The 22,675-nt window shown below is 40.3% G+C and overlaps 1 pseudogene across 1 annotated transcript; it reads right to left on the reverse strand.

Moving 5' to 3' along the window:
* Window positions 1-6,214: 6,214 nt before the first annotated feature.
* On the reverse strand, window positions 6,215-19,113 carry LOC311187568 (large ribosomal subunit protein eL15-like; annotated as a pseudogene). Its single transcript has 2 exons — window positions 19,017-19,113; window positions 6,215-6,831 (listed from the first exon to the last, which is right to left on the reverse strand). The product of its transcript is annotated as a large ribosomal subunit protein eL15-like (transcript).
* Between the last annotated feature and the right edge of the window lie 3,562 nt (window positions 19,114-22,675).

Below are 22,675 nucleotides of genomic sequence, written 5' to 3' on the forward strand. Positions count from 1 at the left end.
TATCATGAATAGGTGTTGCACTTTGTCGAAAGCTTTCTCAGCATCTATTGATATTATCATATGGTTTTTATATTTCTGTTTGTTGATGTGTTGGATAACGTTGATTGATTTTCGGATGTTAAACCATCCTTGTGCCCCTGGAATGAATCCAACTTGGTTGTGGTGAATTATCTTATGGATACATTGTTGGATTCTGATAGCTAAAATTTTATTGAGGATTTTTGCATCAGTGTTCATTAGGGAGATTGGCCTGTAGTTTTCCTTTTTTGTGTTGTCCTTGTTCGGTTTTGGTATTAGTGTAATGTTGGCTTCATAAAACGTGTTTGGTATTGTCCCTTCCTTCTCAATTTTTTGGAAGAGTTTGTGAAGGATAGGCACTAATTCGTCTCTGAATGTTTGGTAGAATTCATTTGTAAATCCATCAGGTCCTGGGCTTTTGTTTTTGGGGAGGTTTTTTATTACCATTTCAATTTCGCTAATTGTAATTGGTCTGTTTAGGTGTTCTATTTCTTCTTTATCTAGCTTTGGGTGATTGTAGAGTTGTAGGAATTTGTCCATCTCCTCTAGATTGTTAAACTTGTTTCCATATAACTGTTCATAGTAGTTACTGATTATTCTTTTGATTTCTGCTGTGTCCGTTGTGATTTCTCCTCTTTCATTGATGATCCTGTTTATTTGTGCTTTCTCCCTTTTTTCCTTTGTGAGCCTGGCTAGGGGTTTGTCTATTTTATTGATTTTTTCAAAGAACCAGCTCTTGGTTTCATTGATCTTTTGGATTGTTTTTTTAGTTTCAATTTCATTTATTTCTGCTTTGGTTTTTATTATTTCTTTTCTTCTACTGGTTTTGGGGTTTTTTTGTTGTTCTTTTTCTAGATCTTTGAGCTTCGAGATTAGGTTGTTTCTTTGCGTTCTTTCTTGTTTCTTGATGTGAGCTTCTATTGCTATATATTTTCCTCTTATTACTGCTTTTGCTGCATCCCATACATTTAGGATATTAGTGTCCTCCTTGTCGTTCAATTCAAAAAAATTTTTAATTTCTTCTTTGATCTCCTCATTAGTCCAATGGTCTTCCAGTAGTGTGGTTTTTAATCTCCATGAGGTAGGAAAGTTCCTTGCCTTCTTTTTATGGTTTATTTCTAGTTTGATGCCTTCATGGTCAGAAAAGATGGTTGATATGATTTCAATCTTGGTGTATCTGTTGATGTTTGTCTTGTGCCCCAGTATGTGATCGATCCTGGAGAATGATCCGTGTGCGCTTGAGAAAAATGTGTACTCCGTTTTTTTGGGGTTTAGTGTTCTATAGATGTCTGTTAAGCCTAATTGCTCTAGGTCCTTATTTAGAGCTTTGGTTTCTTTACTTATTTTTTGTCTTGTTGATCTATCCATTGTTGATAGTGGTGTGTTGAAGTCTCCCACTACGTATGTGTTTTCTCTGATGTCTGTTTTCAGAGAGGACAACAGTTGTCTGATATATTTTGGTGCTCCTTCGTTTGGTGAGTATATGTTAATGAGTGTTATTTCTTCTTGAAGTATTGTCCCCTTGATCATAATGTAGTGACCATTGGGGTCTCTTTTTATCTTTTTGAGTTTGAAATCTGTTTTATCTGATATAAGTATAGCTGTTCCTGCTTTCTTTTTTGGTCCATTTGCTTGTAGGATTGTTTTCCATCCTTTAACTTTGAGCCTATTTTTATCTTTTGTAGCTAAATGTGTTTCCTGGAGACAGCAAAAGGTTGGGTTTTGTTTCTTAATCCAGGCTGCAACTCTGTGTCTTTTTATTGAAGAGTTTAGTCCATTTACATTTAGAGTTAATATTGATATGTTAACATCTGTATTTGCCATTGTGTTTGTCTTTCCTTTGATTTTATTTATTTATTCTTTTAATAACTTTTTTTTTTGGCCTTCTTTCATTGTTATTCGTCGGTCTGAGGTTCTGGCTTTAGGACTCCTTGTAGTATTTTTTGGAGTGGGGGTTTAGTTGCAATGAAATTCCGGAGTTTCTGTTTGTCTGGGAAGGTCCATATTCTTTCTTCAAAGAGGAAGGAGAGCTTTGCGGGATAGAGTATTCTTGGTTGGCATCTGTTTTCTTGGAGTCTGTTGACGATGTCCCTCCACTCTCTCCTTGCCCGTAGTGTTTCTTCGGAGAAGTCTGATGTCAGCCTGATTGGTTTTCCTTTGAATGTTATCTGTTTCTTCCCTCTTGCCAGCTTCATTATTTTTTCCTTGTCCTGGATTCTTGGGAGCTTTACTATTATATGTCTTGCTGTATTTTTCCTTTCGTCGTGGAAGTTTGGTGTTCTTCTTCCTTCTTGTATATCAATTTTCAGCTCCTTCTTCACATTTGGGAAGTTCTCTTCAATTATCTCTTTGAATATTTTCTCTGTTCCTACATCTCTCTCCTCTCCTTCTGGTATTCCTATAACTCTTATATTTCCTTTCCTCATGGAGTCAGATAGTTCCCGAAGTCTTTCTTCGTTCTTTTTCCTTCGTACTTCTCTTTCCTTTTCTGTTTTGGTTCTTTTTATTTCTGTGTCTTCAAGATTACTTATTCGTTCTTCCATTTCATCTATTCTGCTTTCATTGCTTTTCCCAGAATTCTTTAGTTCTTCCATTAATTCTTTGATCTCCTGCATTTCTTTTACTTCCCTCTTTAGGGACTCAATTTCTTTCTTCTGACCATTGTTTTCCCTCTCTAGGGACTCAATTGCATTCTTCTGATCGTTGATTATTTTTCCCTTATCATTGTTTTCCTTTATGACTTCTGTCAGTTTTTTAATCACGGCAATTTTAAATTCTCTTTTTGGAAGGCTCAGAAATTCTTCCAAGTTATTGTCTTTGCAATCTGGGGGCTGGCTTTCTTTTTGTGGTGTGCTTTTTCTCTGGAGAGTTGCTAGGTTGCGTGTGGTTCTTCTCCTCCCTACTGTCTGTTTTCTAATTTGCCGTATGCGTTGGGACACTGTGTTGTTGGGACTGGCCGGCATCTTGGGTGGGCTTCTCTGTTCCCCTCTGGTTCTTCCAGGAGTCATCTGTCAGTTTCAAGCAGCCTTTACTGGAGAAAGGTCCCTGTTCTAAAATGCCGATGTGGGGACACACTCCCCTGTGCGCCTGGTCTGCCCCGGCGGTGGGTTCCTGCTCCCCTCTGGGCTTGGACTGCAGGCCAGAGGGGGTCTGGCGTGGGCGAACTTCCCCCGCTCACCTCTGGCTCCTGAGGAAGCCTTCTGCAGGTAGTTTTTACTGAAGAAATGTCCCTGTTCTAAAATGGTGATGTGGGACACACTCCCTGCGCGTCTGGTCTCAGGCACACTCTTCTGCGCGCCTGGTCTGCCCAGGCTGTGGGTGCTCGCTCTCCCTGTGGGCTCAGACTACTTGTTCGGAAGGGGCCCGGTGTGGGCTAACTCCCCAGCTGGCCACTAGCTCCTTCAGTAGCCTGTGCTGGGGTCAAGTCGCTAGGTGGCGCCAGAGATCTCTCCTAGAGCCCTTGGGGAGCTGATTTTCCACCCCGTGGGACAGGGAGCAGAGCAGGGATGGTAGGGTACACCTCAGCGGCTTTGGGGTGCTGTGTCTGCCTTGTGCCCCACCGTCGTGGGGAACCCACGCCCCTAATTTCGTGCCCCGGGTCTCAGTTCCAAAGCCCTCAGTTCCAGGACGCGGGCTGTAGCCCAGATCAGTGGCGCGGGAATGGCGCCTTTTGAATCCCGCTCCCCTGCCTGGGTGCCTTGTTCCTGCTCACTCAGGGAGGGCCTCCGCCGTCTCCCCGCAAGCCTAGGTCGCAGGCGCGGGGACCTGGGCAGCTGCGATCCGGTCCGGATCCGCGCCACTTTCCGCACAAGCTTACCGGGCGGCGGGGCTGTGTGCCGGTGCTGGTCTCCTCCTGGGGGGCGGGGCTCTCTTTAATGGCGCCTGGAGCTCACCTCCGTGGGGGATCCTGCAGGGTTCGCCTCAGCTCCCGTTCACGGGGTGTGGTGGCTGAAATAGTTCCTTTCCACTCACAGTCCCACTTGCTGTGTCCGTTTTTCTTGTTGGCCGTTTTGGTTTGTTGTTTCCCTCCTCTCTGCCGGTCGGAGAGTGCCAACTTTGTGGGCGGGGGAGGGGAGCAGGGTTCTGCGCTTCCCTCCCTTCTCGTCCTCTTTTATGGCAACTTTCTTCTTCGGGCAGTTTGCTGGAGTCGTCCGTTTATCTTCCGTGTCCCAGTTCTCACTGGGACCCGCCGCTTTTCCTCCCTATTAACTTTTTTTAATGGGAGATCTTACTCGCAGCGTCTCCTCGCCGCCATGTTGCTCGCCCACCAAATTAAAAACTTTTTAAAAATGTATTAAAAAGTTTGCTTTTTCAAGAAAGTTTGTTCAATAAATGGTGCTGGGAAAACTGGGTCGCTACATGCAAAAGAATGAAGCTTGACCACCACCTCACACCATACACAAAAATCAACTCAAAATGGATTAAAGAACTAGACATAAGACCTGAAACCATAAAATATATAGAAGGAAATATAGGCGAAACACTACGTGATTTGCACATCAAAGACATCTTTACAGACACATCACCCAAAGCAGTGATAGTGAAGGCAAAGATAAACAGCTGGGACTATATCAAATTAAAGAGCTTTTGCACAGCAAAAGAGACAATAACAAAAACAAAGAGAAACCCCACCAACTGGGAGAACATTTTTGCACCCAACACTAATGATAAAGGACTGATCACAAAAATCTGCAAAGAGCTGATGAGTCTCAACAACTACAAAGAAAATAATCCAGTCAAAAAATGGGCAGAAGAGCTTAAAAGAAACTTCTCTGAAGAGGAAATGCAAATGGCCAACAGGCATATGAAAAAATGTTCAACATCACTTGTCATCAGGGAAATGCAAATCAAAACTACCATGAGATACCATCTTACACCAGTGAGAATGGCACATATTAAAAAAACTAGCAACAACAAATGTTGGCGAGGGTGTGGAGAAAAAGGAACTCTTCTGCACTGTTGGTGGGAGTGCAAACTGGTCCAACCACTGTGGAAAGCTGTGTGGAGATTTCTGGACCTACTAAACATAGAGCTTCCATATGACCCAGCAATTCCACTCCTAGGTATTTACCCAAAGGACACAGAAACATCAATTCCAAAGAACACCTGCACCCCTATGTTTATAGCAGCACTGTTTACAATAGCTAAGCTTTGGAAACAACCCAAATGCCCAAAAATAGATGACTGGATCAAGAAGATGTGGTACATATATACCATGGAATATTACTCAGCATTCAAAAAAGATAAACACATGCAATTTGCTGCAACATGGATGGCGCTGGAAGGGATCATGCTCAGCGAAATAAGCCAAAAAGAAAAAGAAAAATACCGGATGGTCTCACTCATAGCAGGAATCTGGAAAACTTAAATAAGGGACCAGGAAGATGAATAACTATAAGAAAGTGAAAATCAAAATCAACAAAAAACTATGAACCAGAGACACTTTTAGGGGGGCGGGGGCGGGAGGGGAGGGATTGGGGTCAGAATGGGGGGCTGCAATTGTATGGGGAATATAACAATAAAATTTATAAAAAAAAAAAAAGTTTGCTTTTTCATAAGCAACAGTTAAATAAATGGAATACTAGGCCCTCATTAACTTTCATTTTTTTCTGTATATAATCACAACAAAAGATTAGTATAAATTCACTCTTCAAGCAAAATCCAATTTAAGGGGGGGGATGCAATTGTATGGGGAATATAACCAAAATGAAAATGCATACAATGTACAAAGATGAAAAATGATGTAAGAATTATATAAAATAAAATATTTAAAAAATCTATTTAAATTTATTCTCACCAACTCCTAAAAACAGTTTGAGAGAAAACCAGCAAAGCATCTTATCACCCTAGCAAAACTGTAGGTTTAATCACATGCACCAAGTATTCTACAGGGCTAGTTTCTGTGGTCCTGTTTTACAGAATTTATTTTACACCTATTATGCCTTATAGCATTTTAAATATTGTTATATACCTCCCCAATAAGATAAAGCAAAGGCAAAGCTTTATCTTATTAGAAATATGATATATCATCACTTGGTCTCCAAATCTTACTGCATTTTAACTTCCATAATTTGATAATGCAATCATGAAAAACAGTCTGCAGAAGCTAGTTTTAACAGAAAAATTAAAAAAACTTTTAAGCAGATGTGGCTGTCCTCAATTTTTTATTAGGTGAGAATTTTACAAACAGGACATATTAGCAATAATAACAGTGGAGTTGGAGAGTATTGTGCCTTCTCCTTGCTGCAGGATGAGAACTACTAATAATGTGGTGGAACTTGTGGCCTTTCAAAGACCAAGACTCTTGTGGCCTGCAGATGTCAGTACCTGCATCTCCCTGTGTTTGTGGACTGGTTCAGTCATCCTCTGGGTGTCAGAATTTCTTCTGATAGCTTTATGGAATGGACGGATGAGTATAACCTCAAAGAATGTGTGGAATCTTTAACAACCCAGTCAGAATTCAGGACTCTCAGGGCCCCACAGTGGCATCCAGCTCACTCCTCAGCAACAGATTGAAGACTTCTAGCAAGCTTCAGCTGATTAACGCCACGACAGGGAGGCTTGCCATAGGTTGCACCCTTTGGAACTGGACACCTGCGCCATGAGGGCACACAGAAATCCAATATATGCGATGACCTCGCTTGGCTTTATATCGCAGTCTGTGCACTTTATCCAGCCGGGTGGGGTAAGGGACCCTCTGGAGGGTCGCTAGCAACTGGTGGTACTGCCAGCAGCGCACTCTGAGAAGAAAGCAGATCTCATTGCACTGCTTCTTCCATAGCCCCTGTATGTTCTTGTAAGTGCCTGCTTTGGCTTACCTGATGACTGCCACCAGATGGAAAGCAGAGTCCCTTAGCTTGAAGGCCCCATTCTGTCTCACTCTCTCATATTAACTGTTACATCTCTGTCCAGGTATGTTTTCTGGAAAGATGATATTCTAAGCTTAACCCATGTGCAACCATGCTGCCAGGTGAAACAGGGTTCATTTTCTTGTTTGCACTCCAATATCCCTAGGTTGAAATGGAAATAATAATCCTAGAGCCTTTCCTAAACAAGTCCTGACAAGTTCAGCGGTTTAGAATTTATTTCAGGTAATATCCTGCATGGAAGCTAGGGGTGAAGGGAAAATGAGGTGAATTACATGACTTCTAATGCCTCCTTCTGATGGCGTGACTCAGTCATCTCAGGGCATTTGCAGTTGCTGCCAATTGGGGTTGACACTAGAGGCAAAGAAGGTTCTGTGAGCCAGGACAAAGCTGGATCACTTTGGAGGTAGAGAGAAGAAAGCATCATTCTAGATCCTATGAGAGCCTTCCACAGCTCTCCTTCATTATCACATATCATCTCTTTAGAGGAGAAACCAGAGACCATCCCATTAAATAAACATGTCCCATCCCTCCAAGCCAGAGATCTCCAACCCAGCTGGATTTGGAAAGGTGGTCCAGGTCAAAGACACTTGTCTGGAACAGTTTGATGACTGATAGAGACCGATGACATGGAGTCAGAGAGATGCAACTCCTGTCTTTTGCATTTCACTATGTATCAGCCAAGGTCATCTTATACTGGCACTGGAACTTGAGTCCATATGACTTTATCTTCTAGAAATGTGGTATTAATATAAACCAGAAAAAAAGAAAGTGGTTAATGGAAATCAGGCACTTAAGGTAACAAGAGGGAAAGAGTTTTGCTTTAGGGCAAAGCATAAGGGTTTGATTTTCCGAGAATTGTGAACCTGATTCTGAGGTCAGCAGCAACTAGTTTGGGAGTGATATAAACACATGAGGTAAAGACTTCAACCTAAGAGCTGTAAGAACCCAGGATTGCAAGAGCATAGTAGCTTAAGAGCCCACAAATTGGAGTTCTTAACAATGTGACTACAGTCAACATAGTGTCCAGATTGAGCAAGCCTGCTCTGGGAGGTAACCTCAAAAGAATAAAAGGGAATATTGAGGTGGGGAAGGCATAACAATAGAAGCGCCTCAGAAAATATTTATGGAGTTTCTGCTCACTTGGTCCATTCCTTGCCTTGGGCGGAGGAAAAGCTCACTATTTATAAGAGTACTGAGTCTGTTGTGATTTCTCCTCTTTCATTTATAATCCTATTTATATGTGTTTTCTCCTGTTTTTTCTTTGTGAGCCTTGCTAGAGGTTTGTCTATTTTGCTTATTTTTTCAAGGAACCAACTTTTGGTTTCATTGATCTTTTGGATTGTTTTTTTAATTTCTAATTCATTTATTTCTGCTTTGATTTTTATTATTTCCTTTCTTCTGCTGGCTTTAGGGTTTTTTGTTGTTATTTTTCTAGTTCTTTGAGATGTGAGATTAGGTTGTTTCTTTGAGTTCTTTCTTGTTTGTTGATTTGAGCCTGTATTGCTATATATTTTCCTCTTATTACTGCTTTTGCTGCATCCCATACATTCTGGAAAGTGGTGTCCTCAACTATTTACAAGAGTATATGGATATGAGAGATACTAGGAAAGTCTCCACCCAAACATCAGTCTCTTGATACCAGAGATTTTGTTATTAATGTTAACAAGCCATTGCTGTGGTTTAAGCAATGTATTCCTTGAGCTGCCCCTGGAAAAAGAAGTATCAACACATTCAATCCCTGATGTCATATCCTAAAGAAGGTGGAGAAGGAGGGTCAACAGAGGGAGATTTGCTCTTTGGGAAGTGACATACTTGTTTCAAGAGAATCAAAGACATATAGAGCAGGAGGTCACCTTAGAAATCCTTTAATTCATCAGTATTTGTTCTATTATTTTGAAGAAAGTCATTGAGATTTTTATTGGAATAGCATTGAATCTGTATATTGATTTTGGAAGGATGGACATTTTAATAATGTTAATTCTTCCAATCCATGAGCAGGGGATGTCTTTCCAGTTCTTTGTGTCTTCTATTTCTTTTAACAGTGTTTTATAATTTTCTTTGTATAGGTCTTTTACCTCTTTTGTTAGGTTTATTCCCAAGTATTTGATTTGTTTTTGTTTCAATTATAAAAGGGATGGTTTTCTTCATTTCTTCTTCTTCAGATTGATTGTTTGTGTATAGGAAAGCTACTGATTTTTGTGTGTTGATTTTGTATCCTGCTACTTTACTGAACAGGAATATAGGGGAACCAAGTAAGACATCAGTGTTAAAAAATAATAATAGTACAAAACACAACAAAGTAAAACCGGACAATTATAAATCAGAGACATCCTGCAGGGGAGGAGGCGGGAGAGGGATCAGAGGGAGGGAGGGAGAGAGGGAGTTGCACAGGCTGTGGTGATGGTACATGGGTGCATTGGTGAAGGAAACTCTATGGGGACTACACCTGAGGGGGTGGGGAAGCAAATATTGTTTAAAAATGAACAATGATGTAAAAAAATAAAAAAATACATATATAAAAAAAAGAAAAGAAAAAAGGATTGGAATATAAGTAGAATGAATTACCTTAGAGTGTGACAAAAGTTTTGAATTACTGTGGGTTTTAGATGTTGGTTTCACCTTGGAGAATAAGATCTTATAAGGTATATTCAATTGTACAGAGTAGGGGAAGATATGAGTTTATCTCCTATCTCATTGCCGAGCAATTCACAATAAACCTTTCTGTTCTCAAAAAAAAAAAAAAAAAAAAAGAAAGAAAAAGAAAGAAAGAAATCTTTCAATTCACCTTCAAACATTACAACAAGCAGTTCCCTCAGTCTAACTATTAGAAATGGGGCAAAGATTTGGACTGGGAACAAAGAGAGGCACCAGTTTATATATGAGGGGTAAGCCAGGAAAAGATTTCCATTTTTAGGGGGGTTGATATATGAGCTTGAATGAAAGATGGCAATGAGAAAGATGCAGAGGCAAAACTAGGCCAATTAAAGGGACAAGAACATGCTGAAGTTTTATTTTTTAAAAGAATTTATAATGAATTCCAGGGGTGCAAAAAACTCTTTTGAATTGCCAGACATCTACATGATGGTTTTCTTTAGTTTAGGACCCTTGGGCTAATTGAAATGGAATGTTTCTGATAAAGCAAACACCCAGCAGACCCCAACCTCATTCAAATAAAGGTATAGATAGGAACACTGACAAATGTCTATGTTTTTCTCTGTTTGGAATAAAAATACAGAATGTTTACTTTTGAGGTTTGTAATGGGCCTATTTGGAATGTTATAAGATGAAATATACACCCTCTTATAAAAATTACCAAAATTGCCACAGCAAGCTACCCTACAGTTAAGTTTTCCTTCCCCTACCCTAAGTTCTATTGTATGTATAGGAGCATGAAAATGCCATTTCAGGAAAAAGGAAAGATGGAGAAATGGAATTTTCAGAAAAGTAATTTGGAAAGTGATTTTCTTTTACTATCTTTGTTGTTTGTTTGTTTTTTTTTTTCATTTTAAAAGGGTAATCCATGTACATGGAAAACATGTTCACAGTAAAGAAGCACACAGCTAAGCTGGCTAGAGGAAAATCCTTTGAACATTTCCTTATGTAGGAGAGTGGCGAGGTGGCAGAGTGAAGGTGCCAGGCATACCTTTTCCATATACGCATGGCCAAATTGCAGCAGACAAAGTCAATAACTTCTGAAAGAAAAACAATTACAGCCCGCACACTAGGTAAAACATCCAGAGGAGAGGTGCCCAGCAAGAAGTGGAACCAGCCAAGCAGGCATCCTGGGGAGGTAAGATAAACCTCTATAGCCTGGCAGCTTTGCTGGCAGAAGAGTGGCAGTGACCAGGAGCCTTTATATAGTAGGCCCCAAAAGATGCTACTGAGCCCCAGGACAAAACCTGGAAACACACAATAAGCCTGGGGCGGGTTCTGAAAGCAGACCTACCTAGGTAGGCACCTTGCAGAGCTCAGCTTGCCCCAGCATGGATCTAAAAGCAGCCTTTGTCATGGTATGTCACTGCAGATTCCAGAAAGAATCCAGAGAAGACATGGAAGCACATCTGCTACAGCAGACCTCCACAAACCCCAGTGAACCCCAAGACAGGACTTGGAAGCCACCCAGACGAGGTAAGCCCTAGCAAGAAGATGGAAAATGTTTAACATCCATAAAGACAAACTAGAGCCCTGTTTCTTGGTTCATCTCCATTGACCATTCCCTACACTTCAGCTGCCCACATCCATGGTGACAGCCATCATCTTTTCATCACTCAGAACTGCTCCACCTCTGAAATCTTAAATTTGTGTACCCCACTCTCTGGCTACTTTCTTCCCATTAAAAACTTTCACTTCCTCATTCCTACTACTCATATTTTTTTTGTCTCTGGTTTTCTCACAATTTATCAGTCCCCTCTGGCCTAATTTTCTTCCCTGACTGGCCTGGGGCCTATAATCAAATACCTCAACCACTCTCTTCCAATGCCTTACTATACCACATTTTGAGCTGATAGCACTTGAAAATTCAAGGTCTCCTGCTTCAGGAAAGTTCTCAGTACCACAATTTTTCTAAGAATTCCTGACCAGTTTTACTTCCCATTTCTCCCTATACTCTCAGAGATCCCTATACTCCAATCACTTCTCTTACCACTGATTATTCATCCTTTCCTTCTCTGATGGTTCCTTCTTCCTCTGCACAATATGTTCAGACATTCGTCATCTAACAGTCCCTCAATCGTGTTTTTGTGTCTCCCCCACTTCCTAAACAATTTTCTTAAAAGAACAGTCTATACTCACTATCTTTACTTCCTCTTCCTATATTTATACCTTGGCACACTGTAATCTGGGTCTATTTCTGGATGCATCACCTTCTAATCCTGTTTGTACCTCTGTCATAAAACTTATCACCCTACAATAACCACCATGAAACCTAGGCACCTCAAATATCAGGACCTTTTCTAATTTATCTATGTGGCCCCAGAGCCTAGAACAGTGCTTGATTGATAGGAGGTGCTCAATAAATGAATTATTTCACAAACACTTACTGAACACCTACTAGTAACCAAGTACTGTAGCGGCTCTGTAAGAATCCACAACAATTGGGCCCCCATAATCCACTGCCAAAACTATATTCAAGTACCCCTTTCTTCACAAAAACTTTCTCCCTTTCATGAAAGTCAAGCGAGTACATTTAATTGAACCATACAACCCTTGCTCTGTGGTGTGTCTTACTCACAGTATTCATTGAACATCTGTTAAAAGAATGACTGCTGTAGCTCAGCAGACCCAAGAGAACTTATTGTTAAGAGCTGCTGTTGGAAACTGCTTGTTCTGGGATCAGGGATCTAGATCCTTATAGAAGACTTTTTGGACTTTTAAGAGCCATTTCTGAACAGTTCTCTAGAAACACATTCATTTGCAACTCTATCTCAATATTGCTGATAATCTGGGTAAGCTACTAACCTATTTACAACCCATCTCTTTCCTTTGTTTTCAACTTCTCTCCAGGTTTCTTCCCCTTCACCTACAAACATGTGTAAAAGTTCCTTCCAAACACAAATAAAGAAATACCTAAATTAGAAACTCTCTCTTGACCCCAAGGTCCCACTTTACCTAATACTCTTCTTTTTATCCATTGATCATTTGCCGGATTAGTCTACACTTGTTAGTTTTAATTTCCTTATTCTCATTGGTTACCGAATCAAGTGGTGAAAAATGATAGGATATGGGTTAGACTGACCAGGGGAAAGTTGGACATAAGACACAGGGAAACACTGTAATTCAAGTACAGTAGATTTAAATTATTGGAGGAATATAAGGCTTTACTCTTTGTTTCTAGTATGTTTTATAATTGGCTTATTTTAAGTAGGTAACATACACATGACATGCAGATAAAAGGAACAGAGGGTACAAAGTGAAAAATATAATGTTCTTCCAATTCTCATCAAGTTCCCCTCTCTGGCACGAACACTATTACAAGTTCCTTGTAACTCTTTCCAGAGATTCAATGCACTTACAGATATTCACATATATGGGATTTCTATATTCAATGATAAAGCACATAGGAAGTATGAGAAAAGTAAACTGAGAAGCATAGTGGAAGGTGTGTAAGAACTATAGAATATCATCTTCCCTCCAGTATACTCTTCCTTCTGAGCCCCCAACTCCTTTAATAGCCTTTCCATCTTCCCAAGTTGATCAAGCTCAAAGCCACTGAGCATCTTCCACTGATAACAGTGGTTGGCAGTTTTCAGAATAATGCCACAGTCCTATTTCCTCTAACGGTGACACAAACCCATGAAATAAGCAAAATCCCAATAGTTTCCGGCACATTATATTTACACTGATTAATAGATCCCTTCACCTCTGGTACCACTACATCTAATTTTAATTTCCAAAATGCAAATTATATACATATACTCCTTAGCACCTCCACTATCCCACCCTCTTTCAGGTCTCATCTGTAAAATTGGAATAACTGCCTCCTTTATGTGTTTAAGTACATTCCATAAAATTGAATAAGAGCTGTAACATAAACAAATTTTTGTTGAACACTTATATCTTTTCTTTCTCCAGTATCTCCCCACAACCACCATTCTTAATCCATTCTCCACATTACATAATTGATTCATCAAAATTATGTAGAATTCTTGAATTTTTGTTTCAATTCTCTATTAATCCCAATTATAGGACATTAAAATATGACAACTTATTTGTACCAGAAGGAAAAAGCACTAGAAAATTCTAGGTGCAGTCATTTCAAAGGAAAATCATTCTTGGTGCCTTTCAGAGGCACTGATTTTATATTTTAGGAAAGCATCACTGACATTTTAAAGTTAAGAAGGTCAAGATCTGTCCTGGGAAAATGCCAGTTTTACATTTAGAAAAATTCAACATATCCTTTCACGATTCAGTTCAAATGCCACCTTCTGTGTTTGCTTCAGCAGCACACATACTAAAACTAGAATGATACAAAAGTAGATTAGCATAGTCCCTGAGAAAGGATGACATGCAAACTCATGGAGTCATGGAGCATTCCATAGTTTTATCTGCACCAAGACACATAGTTGTGAAAATGCCAAGAATTCAATGCACAGAAAGATTAGTGGAACTCATTAGGGGGCAAAAACAGATAAGGTATAAAGGAAAATCCCTAAAACTTATATCACACTTCTCAGAGGAAACCCTATAAGCCAGGATAGAATGGAATGACATATTCAAAATACTCTGTGAGAAAAATTGCCAGCCAATCCTGTAAGATTCTCCTTCAGTTAAGGGAGAACTGAAGCGCTCCTCAAACAAACAGAAACCCAAGGAGTTTGCTAACACCATACCTCTCCTACAAGAAATATTGAAAGGGACTCTCCCACCTAAATCAAAGAGAGGAAATATTACCAAAAACATATATAAGGAACTAGGTAGACACAGAAAACTAAAAATGAAATGGCAATAACAAATCCTCATATATCAATAATCACCCTAGTTGAAAACAGACTGAATTCATTAATCAAAATGTATAGAGTGGCCAGTTGGAACAAAATACAAAACCCAACTTTCTGTTGCCTCCACAGACTAAACCCTGAACTCCAAGATAAACACAGACTCAAAGTGAAAGGTTGGGAAACAATCTTTTTTTTTTTTTAAGATTTATTTATTTATTTACACACGCACTGGGTACAGTCAGAAGCATGGCAGGGTGAGAGAATTCCCCAGAGCCAGAGCGGGGAGCAGAACAGGCGGAAGGACTGAAGTACACTGCTGAGGGGAGCAGCAGGCGGCAGGAGAGGTCTGCGCGCCATGTGGGACCCTCGCTGGTGGCTGGGGATCGAACCGGCACTGCACAGGCTGCGGGCAGCTTCGCAGCCCAGCGCTCAACCGCTGCGCCAACAGGGGAGGCCCTGGGAAACAATCTTACAAGCAAATGGGACTCAGAAAAAGTTAGGGACAGCCATACTTATATTAGATAAAATAGCTAAAAACAAAGGTAACCATTCACAGAGATGATACTATATAATGACTAAGGAATTAATACATCAGGAAGACATAGCCATAATATATATGGACTAAATGAAGACATATCAAATTACATATGGCAACTATTACCAAATTTGAAATCAGACATTAGCAGCAACACCAAAATCATCAGGGAATTCAATACCCCACTTTCACAAATGGACCGATCAACCAGACAGAAAATAAACCAAGAAATGATAGTCTCAAATGAGAAATTAGGCCAAATGAGTTTAATGCAAATTTATGGGGCACTACACCCCCAAAATCTGAGTAGACATTTTCTCAAGTGCACAAGGAACATTCTCCATGATAGGCCACATGCTGGGTCACAAAACAAGTATCCATAAAATCATGATGATTGAAATCTTATCAAGTAATTTCTCTGATCACAATGGTATCAAGCTAGACATCAACCACAAATGGAAAGCAGGAAAAACCGTTAATATATGGAGACTAAAAAACACACTTCCAAATGATGATTGTACAAATGAGGAAATCAAAAAAGAATATCTAAAATACCTGGAGATGAATGAAAATAAAGACATGACCTATCAGCCTATGGGACACAGCAAAAGCAGTACTAAAACAAAAATATATAGCAATGCAGGCACATATCAAGAAACAAGAAAGAATTCAAATAAACAACCTTGCATCTCACTTCAAAATAGTAGGAAAAAAAGAACAATTAAGACCAAAGGCTAGTAGAAGTATGGAAGTAATAAAGATTAGAGCAGAAATAAATGAAATATAAATTTAAAAGACAGGCAATTCATGAATAAAACCAAAAACTTGTTCTTTGAAAAAAATCAACAAAATAGACAAAAATCTAGCTAGACTCATGTTTTTAAAAAGAGGAGAAATTACAACAGACATTTCAGAAATGCAGAAGATCATAAGAGACTACTATAAACACAGATATGCCAACAAATTGAATAACCTAGATGAAATGGGGAAATTCTTAGTAATTTACAACCCTCAGAGAAAGAACCAGAAGAAAATGAAAAACTTGAACAGAACAATTATGAGTAGGGAAATTGAAATAGTAATCAAAAATTTCCCCAAAAACTAAAGTCCAGGCCCACCCAGATGGTTTCACTAGTAAGTTCTACCAAACCTTCAAAGGATGAACTAATATCTATCAAACTCTTCCAAAATATAAAGAAAGAGGGAAAGCCTCCAAATATATTTTATAAGGCCAACATCACTTTGATACAAAACCTGACAAAAGACATCACAAAAGAGAATTACATGCCAATTTCTCTGATGAACATAGACGCAAAAATCACCGACAAAATCTTAGTAACCCAAATCCAACAACACTTCAAAAGAATTATACATCATTACCAAATGCAATTTATTCCAGGGACACAAAGATGATTCAACATCTGAAATCAGTTAGTGTAATTCATCACATCCGCAAAAGGAAATATAAAAATCAGATTATTATATCAATAGATGCAGAGAAAGTATTTGATAAGTTTCAACATCCATTTATGATAAAAGAAAAACCCTCAGCAAATTTGGGATTGATGGTTCATTTCTCAATATACTAAAGGCCATATACAACAAACCCACAGCCAACATCACCCACAATAGTGAAAAACCGAAAGCCTTTCCTGTAAGATCTGGTACAGGTCTGTGGTATATTTATAAATGGAATATTACACAGCAATAAAAAAGACAAACTTATGCCATTTGCAGCAACATGGATGGATCTGGGAAGGATTATGCTAGCCAAAATTAGTCAGAAGGAAAAAGATAAATATCAGTTGGTCTCACTTTTTGTGGAATACAAAGAAACCAAACAAAAGGTTAAGAAAAAGTCAAAACTAGCAAGCTGACCATAGAACTGAGGCATACAGCAAAGAAGAGGGTGGGAGGGGGTCAAAACAGGGCAAGGATGAACACTTTATTCAATATATTATATTAAATATACAATATATATTATTTATTCATTAACATTGTACTTACAACCAATAACACTGTAAGTCATGCCTGGGTGAAGTTCATCTAACAGGTATTTTCTGCATAAGGCACATCAGAGCCTTCCAGCACTCAGGAACACTTAACAGCACTCCAGCACTACACTTGAGGGAATAGTTTTTTCACACCCTTCAAAAGTGATAAAGCACTTTTGAAGTGATAAAATCACATAAATGAGTTCAGTAGTTTATGCAGCATATAGTATCTGATCAATAGCCTGGTCAATACATGGCATGTAAATATGTTCAACACCATGCTTGATTCTCTCTCAAGCGCCATAATTATCTGATAGGAAATATAAAATGAAAAATCCAACTATAATATAAACACAATCCTCTCCTGCACGCCACATGCACAAGTATCAGAGGCAAGAAAAATATATGTATACCACAATCACAAAACACATTCATACAGTGGAATGCTATTCAGCAATAAAAAGGAATGAACAGTGAATAGATGAAGCAATGTGAATTAATTGCAAATACATTATGCTAAATGAGAAAAGGCAGATACAAGATGCTACATAATTTATGAATCCATTACATGACATTCTGAAAAGGACAAAATTAAAGGAACAGAAATCAGAACATTTGTGGAGATTGACTAAAAGGTATGTGAGGAATTGAGGGACATTTTAAGCATCAAAATCACTAAAAAATTGCCAAAAAATATGAAAAACATGGCCCCAAATAAGAAAAGTATACTTATTTATAGTATGAGAGCTGAAACAAGAACGCAGAGAATCACCTTGTTGCACCTCAACTAGGACCGGGGACATAGTGCAATTCAAAGTTTTTGCCACTCTGTGTAAATCCATAAATGACCACAAAAGTGCCACTAGTATTAATTTGGTGATTATGGATACATTTTAGCAAGTAGGAGAACTCTCAAATACAGAATCCACAAATGAGGACTGACTGCATTTGTCATATTTGTTGCAGTTTTCCAGCTTATAATGTATAATTTTATTTGTGTTTTAGATTTGGAGAGGTTTTCATTCTTACACATGCAAACATATGATCCTTCCCTTTGTGATATATATTACTTTAGGCCTTTGCAAAGAAAAATTAATTTATTTACCTACATTTTCTTCTATTTTTAACTCTTTAGTATTATGAATAAAACTCTTTAATACACCTGAAATTTAGTTTGGTATATGTTATGTAAAATCTTTGGGGGGAGGGCTAACAAGCCACCAACCAAAGAACCTCACCTCTTGAGTCCTGTATCATTCTGGCTCCTAATGTCAGCCTGTTCCAGAGTATCTAAGAAGCTTAAAAAAATGGAAAATCAAGGGGAAAAATGTCTTACCTTTTCTCACTAAATCCAGTGCTTGATATTAGGCAGTGATTGGGGCTAGTGACAGTCCATAGTCACCTCGTGGTTGCATTCTTCAGTAAAGCAGATCCAGGTATGGGGCTTGAGGCTCTGTCTCTGCTAGGGATCAGAATGGGCCAAATGCAGTTCTCTCCATGCCTTGAGACATTATTTCTCAGAGTATAGTCAAGGACAACCTGCATCAGAGTCACCTGAAGTGTTTGTCAAAACAAAGCTTCCTGGGTCTGATCGCAGGCCTACTGAATCACAATACTGGTGACTGGGTGCCCAGAACCTGCATTTTTAACAAGCTTCCCAGGTGAAGCTTGTGCGTGTTAAGGTTTGGGACTCACTGCCAAAGACATTCACTATTTCATGACTGGGGGCAGTAATATGACTTATCAATTGTCCCTGGTAAAAGACTTGGGAGATTTAGTCAATAATTGACATAATTTGAGTCAGTGGGTGAAATATAAAGACCAAAAATGAACTAATGTTAACTTAGGCCAAACAAAGTATAGCATCCAGAATAAAGGAGATAATGGTCTTGCTCTTACTCCACACCATACCAAAAGTATTGTGTTTAACTTTAGGATACCACACTTCAGAGAAACAAAACCAAAATTAATGTCCTCAAAATGATGATTAGACTGATGAAGAGGTTGGATTCCAACACAAATGCAGAATAATCAAAGATAATTCTGATATCTAGGGAAGTCAACCTTAGAAAATGGAATAATCTGGAAACAGAGCTGAAGAACTATCATGTGAAAGAGATTCTTCTGCTTAGGCAATACTACTCATGTATATGACTTTATGTACCTTTCCCTGGGCTGTTGACTCTTAAATCTCTATTTCCAGACTGGGTCATTCTTCTGAACTTCATCCCTTCCTGGATCTCGACGCACGGAATTTCCATAATGACCTCAAACTGCACATGGCTAAAATCAAACTGTGATTATTCCCATTTCTCACAGATAATGAATCTGAGGCACAAACAAGTTATAGAATTTCCCATGGGTTACAGAAAAGAAATTAAACTAGATCTGATTATAAAGCTATGTCCTTCCCATTTTTATTATGCTGGCTTCTATATTAGTGGAAAAAAAGAGAAGAAAATGCTGTATCTACCTTGTAGTTCTGAAACAAAGTAGCAAGTTTCACAGAGGAGTTGGTAACTTCTAGAAAATCAAATCTGCTCTAAAAAACTCTAATACTAAATTTGTTATATTACATTTTAAAACAAATCCCTGGGAATATCAGGGGTAAAATTATTAATAGAAGAAGTTGTAGAAGTCTTTTCTCCTCTCTGAACTAATTCTGTGTTCTTTAAAACATTCTTGCTTGGACTTTGAAGATATTGACATCCTCATACTGCTGTGGATTCTGAGTCTACAGAAGACAGTATTCTGCATAAGGTACAGACATTATGAATAAGCAGTCATGCCATTTAGTTTGTGTAATAGCTCAGCTGTGTTCCAACACCATCCTCCAGGACCTGCTGAACTAAAGGCTGATCATATATCTTCATGATATTCTCATCTACTCCAGGCACCCAGCCCAGCATGACACATTTGTCCACACAATCCTAACTCGCCTCTGGCAATACCCACTCTTTATTCAACTGGAGAAGTGATCAGGTAAAAAGTAGAAATTCTGCGATATTTTCCCTATGTAGGGTTCTGATGTCCTCCCCTGCAAAGTCACTTATTAAGTGCATGACCTTGGGCAAGTCATTTAACCTTTCTAAGTCTCAGTTTTCTCATTGTTAAAGAAACAAAATAAGATATAATTCACTTGATTGTTGTGAAAGGTAAGAGGAAATGTGTGTAAAAGCACCAAGCATATATACTAGGCACTTAGTAAATCTTTCTTTCCTTCAGTTTCATACTTGGTTGGATCATACCAGCTAACCCTAGGATGCCTTTTGATTCACTAGTTATTAGAAGGATTTACACTACACCTCTCCTTTCTGATCACTACTGTAGGGTAAAGAAAATATCAGGCTTTTCTGCCCTTCCGCCATCAGGATAGATGATGGATCCTTGTCCTGAATGCATGCCTGATGGCGGGCACCTGGAATAGGGTGTGGGCATAGGTAGATGGGATTCAGCTGAGCTAAGACTGTGCTTTTAAGGGCAGCGTCATGGGGACGCCAGCAGCAGAAGCTGAAGGAGAAGCCGAAGCAGAAGCAGAGAACGCCAGAGAGCCCAGATAGAGTGAAGATTTGCTGGGGGCTGGGAGGACTGCCAGCCTCCCAGCACCCCTGCCTGCCACATACCCACTGAACCCCAATAAAAACCTGCAAAACCACTGAGGACTCTGACTCCTCCTTTACCGGGTCTGCATGGGATCAGAAAACCTGCACTGTGTCCTGTCCTGCCTCTTACAATTGGCGTAAGTCGGCAAGATCCATGTAGACGGGTATTGGAGCCCTCCGAAGACCTGGAGGGACTAAGGAGAACAGACTGTGTGCCTGTGATGACGCTGGAGGTGCCATGGCGGCACAGAAGATAGACACTGTCCAGAAGCTGCAGGACGGGACCTGGCATGAAGGAGACATCCACGAGGACCAGCCGACGACACCCGAAAGCACCGGCCAATGACCCCTGAGGCAGCAGAATCATCGGTGAAAAGTGGGCCACGATTCAGAGCTCGCCAGTGCTGATGCAGGGAGAGGCCAACAGACTTCGACTGCTGGACATGGACTGATAAACTTGGACTGACAATCCCGCCAGAAGGTGGAGGACCTTGGCAGGTTATGTTTTTTTTTTTTTTTTTGAGAATCTGGGGGTGGACAGTGGGCCTTGATGGCCAAAAGCAGCCTGTGTATGCCCAGCAGCCAGGTGGAGGAGAAAAGCCAACTGAGAAGGCAAAAGCTGGTGCTGATGCTAAGTTGAGAAGCCCTAAGCGGCTGTTAAGCAGCCTGGGTATGCTGAAGACCTGTGAGTCTCGTAAAATCACCTGTGGGTGATGCCCTGCTCATTCTTGAGTGAGGGTGAGGAGATGAGGAACCTGTCCTTGGGGGACGGGTGGAGAACGTGGCTTGGGGTGGAGCCCAAGCCAAATGTAGAGTTTTGATCCCCGACCCATGTGCTTGTGCAGTGGGTTAGCCTGAGTGCAGGGGTCTGCGAGTCCCATTGGGGGCTATGAAAGCCAAGTGTTGGAGTGACTGCAGACAGAAACCCTGAGGGTTGGCGATTACCCCCAACAGAATAAAATTGCCAATCCCAGAGCTAGTGCATCCTGGGGGTGGATGCTGTGTGTGGCTTGTAGCCGAGACTACAGCCAGAGAAGGCCAGGAAGCCTGACGGCTCCTGGCGTGTTGCAATAGATGCCATGAGTGATTCCCCTCCCTCGTATGAGCAGTGCCTTCAGCAGCAGATTTGGTGGCTCATCTGCTGGTACCAATAATTGTCTTTTGCACTAGGTTGGTGCCCTGCCTGGACTTATTTGTGTTCTGTTGTATTTTGTTATATTGTATTTTGTTATATTTGATGTATTTGCTTTTGTGGGCCATGGCTGCATTGTTTGTTTGCTTAGAAAATTGTATATATATGTATAGACTGTATGACAGAAAACCCTGAGGGGGTGGACTGTAGGGTAAAGAAAATATCAGGCTTTTCTGCACTTCCGCCATCAGGATAGATGATGGATCCTTGTCCTGAATGCATGCCTGATGGCGGGCACCTGGAATAGGGTGTGGGCATAGGTAGATGGGATTCAGCTGAGCTAAGACTGTGCTTTTTAAGGGCGGCGTCACGGGGACGCCAGCAGCAGAAGCTGAAGGAGAAGCTGAAGCAGAAGCAGAGAACGCCAGAGAGCCCAGATAGAGTGAAGATTTGCTGGGGGCTGGGAGGACTGCCAGCCTCCCGGCCCCCCAGCACCCCTGCCTGCCACATACCCGCTGAACCCCAATAAAAGCCTGCAAAACCACTGAGGACTCTGACTCCTTTACCCGGTCTGCATGGGATCAGAAAACCTGCACTGTGGTCCAGTTCTGCCTTTACAACTACCCTTTCCATGAACCAGGTAAAGATATTCAATAAATGATCATGGCCATTGTTTCAACCCACTGAACTATCGCATTCAGGGTAGCATTTGCAGTTTTGTAGTAACACTTATTCCCTAACAGTCAGCTAGCTTCTGCTTAAATGTTTCCTATGATAGGGAACTCATTCCCTTTCCTCAACCGCCCAGGCATGAAACAGTTTTATTTCACATTTGTTTCCTATGTATCCTCCTTGATAGGCACAGTGTAGCATCTGCTGCTACAGCTGTGCTCCACATCCAGGCTGTATAGGGTAAGTAAAGTATCAGGCTTTTCTGCCCTCCCGCCATTAGGATTGATGATGGAACCCTGCGGTCCTGAATGTATGCCTGATGGCGGGCACCTGGAGTGTGGCCATACGTAGGTAGGTACACCTGGGCTGAGAGACTGGGCTCATAAGGGCGGCGTCACTAACGCCAGCAGAGCAAAA

This window comes from Talpa europaea (genome assembly GCF_964194135.1).
Source record: "Talpa europaea genome assembly, chromosome: X".
In the NCBI taxonomy this organism is placed as follows: domain Eukaryota; kingdom Metazoa; phylum Chordata; class Mammalia; order Eulipotyphla; family Talpidae; genus Talpa; species Talpa europaea.